We start from the raw sequence: 6,473 nt of genomic DNA on the forward strand, positions 1-6,473 counted from the left end.
CAGTGCACACTAGAGTTGAGCGACCTTGACCTTTTTAGAGTCGAGCCGGGTTTCGCGAAACCCGACTATCTCAAAAGTCGGGTCGAGTGAAATCGGCCGATTATGACGTAAAGTCGGGATCGACCGAAACACGAAACCCAATGCAAGTCAATGGGGCAGCATAGTCGGCAGTGAGTGGGGGCCAGGAAAACACCTACAGTGCCCATTTTAATGTCAAAACCATCCATTCTTCTTAATGAAGCTTGTCAAGCGTAATTTACCTTATAATAATTGGAAGGCATTTGAAATTGGGGTTCATTTGGCTAAAGTTGTGGTGGGTAGGGCTGGTTCAAGTAATTAGTGGGCCCAGGAAATCTGGACCACGTCACGGCAGTGGAGCAGGGAGAGGTAAGTATTTCAACTTTGCAAGTGCTGTGAACCTGAGCAAGCAGGGGGGGCCCACTCGTTGGCATTGGCACTGGCACAGGGCCCCTCAAAGTACAGCGGTGTGTTTGCACGGCGGGGGCGCCTCCCACCGGCAGCAACACTTTTGCGTACTATGAGAGGCCCTGTGCCAGTGACGTCGCCAACTAGTATTCCTCCCCCCACCTGATGAAGGAACCTGCACTTTCATCTGCACCTTCCTCTTTGTCCCCGTGTAAGGTGGTATGGTATGCGGGAAGAGCAACCTGACTTTCAGCAGGGTCACAATGTTGTTGTGTAGCGTGCACGGGGAATGTTGCGTTATGGGTCAATGTACCAGCAGACTCATCTATCACTGGCTGGGCAATGGGCAGGATGAGGAGGAAACACAGATATAGGCCCAAAGAATAAAGTTGGCTAAATGCAGTTCAAAATTGGTAACACAGGAATAACCAGGGGGCATTGCAGTGGAGGACAACTGGAATGAGAGGCTGACACAGAGAGTAGGCCCAAATCAGTAAGTAGTCGAAATGCAGTTCAAAATTGGCAACCGTAGTAAACAGGCGGCACAGCTTTGTTCAGTGGAGGAGAACAGCAAGGAGTGGCAGATACCGATAGTAGGCCCCAACCCAACTAGTAGGGCAAATGCAGTCTAACATTAACAACTACTTAACGAGCGCCTGAAAACGGAATTTCAGGACAGGAAACCAGGAGAACAGCAAGGAGTGGCAGACACCGATAGTAGGCCCCAAACCAACTAGTACGCCAAATGCAGTTGTTCCGTTTAACCACAATTTAATGAGAGCCTGAAGATAGAAGTTCAGGAAAGGCAACCTGGAGAACACCTTGGAGTGGAACACACCATCTCTCTACATCCCATACCCAATTTGTAGGCCTAGTGCAGCGTAGTTTCCAACAACTACTAAACGAGAGCATGATGATCGAAGCATTGGCGAGGAAACCTGGGGAACACCTTGGAGTGGAACACACCATCTCTCTACACCCCATACCCAATTTGTAGCCCTAATGCAGCGTAGTTTCCAACAACTACTAAACGAGAGCATGAAGATCGAAGCATTGGCGAGGAAACCTGGGGAACACCTTGGAGTGGAACACACCATCTCTCTACACCCCATACCCAATTTGTAGGCCTAATGCAGTGTAGTTTCCAAGAACTACTAAACGAGAGCCGGAAGATCGAAGCTCAGGAAAGGCAACCTGGAGAACACCTTGGAGTGGAACACACCATCTCTCTACACCCCATACCCAATTTGTAGGCCTAATGCAGCGTAGTTTCCAACAACTACTAAACGAGAGCATGAAGATCGAAGCATTGGCGAGGAAACCTGGGGAACACCTTGGAGTGGAACACAACATCTCTCTACACCCCATACCCAATTTGTAGGCCTAATGCAGTGTAGTTTCCAACAACTACTAAACGAGAGCCGGAAGATCGAAGCTCAGGAAAGGCAACCTGGGGAACACCTTGGAGTGTAACACACCATCTCTCTCCACCCGATACCCATTTTGTAGGCCTAATGCAGTGTAGTTTTCTACAACTACTAAACGAGAGTCGGAAGACCGAAGCAATGGCAAGGAAACCTGGGGAACACCTTGGAGTGTAACACACCATCTCTCTCCACCCCATACCCAATTTGTAGGCCTAATGCAGTATAGTTTCCAACAACTACTAAACGAGAGCCGGAAGATCGAAGCTCAGGAAAGGCAACCTGGGGAACACCTTGGAGTGTAACACACCATCTCTCTCCACCCGATACCCATTTTGTAGGCCTAATGCAGTGTAGTTTTCTACAACTACTAAACGAGAGTCGGAAGACCGAAGCAATGGCAAGGAAACCTGGGGAACACCTTGGAGTGTAACACACCATCTCTCTCCACCCCATACCCAATTTGTAGGCCTAATGCAGCCTACTTTCCGACAACTACTAAACGAGAGCATGAAGATCGAAGCTCAGGAAAGGCAACCTGGGGAACACCTTGGAGTGTAACAAACCCTCTCTCTACACCACGGAAGGGCTGATTCTTAGGAAGGAAGGCTGTCGGAAAGAAGCAGGGCGCGTCCGAGGGTGATTATATTCTTATTAGGTATATACTCACCCTCGGACGCGCCCTGCTTCTTTATTTGTAATGAATGTTTATTTGCAATGTGGTTTTGACTTACTCTATTTTTTTGGTAAATAATGATTTTATTATTTTCATTGTTTTGCATCTTCTTGGCAATAATATAAAGAAGACGCGACAGGACAACACTCGGTGGATACCATATCTGTGTTTTAAATTGAAAAAAACTTTCAGTTAACTACTTGCAGGAGAAAGTTATTGTAGCTGGTGGCCATTTTTAGTACTGTACCAGATTTTTGTTGTATGTGTTTGTTTTTAATGTTAAAATGTCTGCATTTGATATCTCTCCAGTATTTTCTTTTTTATAAGCAAAATACTTATTTTTATATTTTCTGATGTTGGTTCCAGGGGTACACGGGCAGCAGTGGTGTGGTCAGTGGAGGCCTAGTGGAAGGAGTGACCGCAGACAGGCATCCAAGGCCTAAAATAATAACACATGGCTGTAGGCAATTTTAAATTGGTTCCAGGGGTACACGGGCAGCAGTGGTGTGGTCAGTGGAGGCCTAGTGGAAGGAGTGACCGCAGACAGGCATCGAAGGCCTAAAGTAAAAAAATTGGGCTGGCTGTAGGCAATTTTAAATTGGTTCCAGGGGTACACGGGCAGCAGTGGTGTGGTCAGTGGAGGCCTAGTGGAAGGAGTGACCGCAGACAGGCATCGAAGGCCTAAAATAATAACACATGGCTGTAGGCAATTTTAAATTGGTTCCAGGGGTACACGGGCAGCAGTGGCCTGGTCAGTGTAGTAGTAGTAGAAAGAACGGACCGCAGACAGGCATCGAAGGCCTAAAATAAAAAAATTGGGCTGGCTGTAGGCAATTTTAAATTGGTTCCAGGGGTACACGGGCAGCAGTGGTGTGGTCAGTGGAGGCCTAGTGGAAGGAGTGACCGCAGACAGGCATCGAAGGCCTAAAGTAAAAAAATTGGGCTGGCTGTAGGCAATTTTAAATTGGTTCCAGGGGTACACGGGCAGCAGTGGTGTGGTCAGTGGAGGCCTAGTGGAAGGAGTGACCGCAGACAGGCATCGAAGGCCTAAAATAATAACACATGGCTGTAGGCAATTTTAAATTGGTTCCAGGGGTACACGGGCAGCAGTGGTGTGGTCAGTGGAGGCATATTGTAAGGAGTGACCGCAGACAGGCATCGAAGGCCTAAAATAATAACACATGGCTGTAGGCAATTTTAAATTGGTTCCAGGGGTACACGGGCAGCAGTGGTGTGGTCAGTGGAGGCCTAGTGGAAGGAGTGACCGCAGACAGGCATCGAAGGCCTAAAATAATAACACATGGCTGTAGGCAATTTTAAATTGGTTCCAGGGTTACACGGGCAGCAGTGGTGTGGTCAGTGGAGGCCTAGTGGAAGGAGTGACCGCAGACAGGCATCGAAGGCCTAAAGTAAAAAAATTGGGCTGGCTGTAGGCAATTTTAAATTGGTTCCAGGGGTACACGGGCAGCAGTGGTGTGGTCAGTGGAGGCCTAGTGGAAGGAGTGACCGCAGACAGGCATCGAAGGCCTAAAATAATAACACATGGCTGTAGGCAATTTTAAATTGGTTCCAGGGGTACACGGGCAGCAGTGGTGTGGTCAGTGGAGGCATATTGTAAGGAGTGACCGCAGACAGGCATCGAAGGCCTAAAATAATAACACATGGCTGTAGGCAATTTTAAATTGGTTCCAGGGGTACACGGGCAGCAGTGGTGTGGTCAGTGGAGGCCTAGTGGAAGGAGTGACCACAGACAGGCATCGAAGACCTAAAATATTAACACATGGCTGTAGGCAATTTTAAATTGGTTCCAGGGGTACACGGGCAGCAGTGGTGTGGTCAGTGGAGGCATATTGTAAGGAGTGACCGCAGACAGGCATCGAAGGCCTAAAATAATAACACATGGCTGTAGGCAATTTTAAATTGGTTCCAGGGTTACACGGGCAGCAGTGGTGTGGTCAGTGGAGGCCTAGTGGAAGGAGTGACCGCAGACAGGCATCGAAGGCCTAAAGTAAAAAAATTGGGCTGGCTGTAGGCAATTTTAAATTGGTTCCAGGGGTACACGGGCAGCAGTGGTGTGGTCAGTGGAGGCCTAGTGGAAGGAGTGACCGCAGACAGGCATCGAAGGCCTAAAATAATAACACATGGCTGTAGGCAATTTTAAATTGGTTCCAGGGGTACACGGGCAGCAGTGGTGTGGTCAGTGGAGGCATATTGTAAGGAGTGACCGCAGACAGGCATCGAAGGCCTAAAATAATAACACATGGCTGTAGGCAATTTTAAATTGGTTCCAGGGGTACACGGGCAGCAGTGGTGTGGTCAGTGGAGGCATATTGTAAGGAGTGACCGCAGACAGGCATCGAAGGGCTAAAATAATAACACATGGCTGTAGGCAATTTTAAATTGGTTCCAGGGGTACACGGGCAGCAGTGGTGTGGTCAGTGGAGGCATATTGTAAGGAGTGACCGCAGACAGGCATCGAAGGCCTAAAATAATAACACATGGCTGTAGGCAATTTTAAATTGGTTCCAGGGGTACACGGGCAGCAGTGGTGTGGTCAGTGGAGGCCTAGTGGAAGGAGTGACCACAGACAGGCATCGAAGACCTAAAATATTAACACATGGCTGTAGGCAATTTTAAATTGGTTCCAGGGGTACACGGGCAGCAGTGGTGTGGTCAGTGGAGGCATATTGTAAGGAGTGACCGCAGACAGGCATCGAAGGCCTAAAATAATAACACATGGCTGTAGGCAATTTTAAATTGGTTCCAGGGGTACACGGGCAGCAGTGGCCTGGTCAGTGTAGTAGTAGTAGAAAGAATGGACCGCAGACAGGCATCGAAGGCCTAAAATAAAAAAATTGGGCTGGCTGTAGGCAATTTTAAATTGGTTCCAGGGGTACACGGGCAGCAGTGGTGTGGTCAGTGGAGGCCTAGTGGAAGGAGTGACCGCAGACAGGCTTCGAAGGCCTAACATAACAAAAATGTCAATACAATGGTATTGTCAGTGGCAGGCATTGAAGGATGTCAGCGCATAGACTAAACATTGGTGGAGCTGTGAGATAATTTTGCAAGTGGTAGAGCACTGTTTGAGCTCGGGGGCGGGGAACTGTCTTGTGGCCGGCGGTACAGGCCCAGGGCCCCTCATATTACAACGGTGTGTCTGACGTTGGGTGCGCACCACCACCGCCAGAGACACTTTATTGTACTAGGAGGGACCCAGTGGCAGTGCCGTCGACCAAAAGCGGGCACACCCACCTCTTCAGACAAACAGCACTCTCACGGGTGCTGTCGCCAAGTGTCGATACCACGGCCCCGTGTGGGGAGTTTGGCCATTTAGTGAGGTGTAAACATGTCGTATGCTGGACAATCAGGTGCAGAAAATTACGAGATTGGAAAAGGCATTCAGAATAGTCCACAGGCAAGACCTTTTCATAGGAAAGCTAGGTGTCAGCCGGGCAAGGTGGGGCAAAAGATTTCGAAATCCAGTTGTGGTTCATTTTAGTGAAGGTTAGATCATCTACATTTTGGGTAGCCAGACGAGTCCTTTTTTCTGTTAGTATTGAACCTGCAGCACTGAATACTCTTTCTGATAGGACACTAGCTGCCGGGCAAGCAAGCTCCTGCAATGCATATTCTGCCAATTCTGGCCAGGTGTCTAATTTTGATGCCCAGTAATCAAATGGGAATGACGGTGGAGGGAGAACATCGATAAGGGATGAAAAATAGTTTGTAACCATACTGGACAAATGTTGTCTCCTGTCACTTTGAATTGATGCTGCAGTACCTGTCCTGTCTGCGGTCATAGCAAAATCACTCCACAACCTGGTCAGAAAACCCCTCTGGCCAACGCCACTTCTGATTTCTGCCCCTCTAACTCCTCTGGTCTGCTGGCCCCTGCAGCTCGTGTGAGAACGATCACGGGCGCTGTGTGCAGGGAATGCCAGAAGCAA

Source organism: Ranitomeya imitator, chromosome 3, assembly GCF_032444005.1.
Source record: "Ranitomeya imitator isolate aRanImi1 chromosome 3, aRanImi1.pri, whole genome shotgun sequence".
Lineage (NCBI taxonomy): Eukaryota > Metazoa > Chordata > Amphibia > Anura > Dendrobatidae > Ranitomeya > Ranitomeya imitator.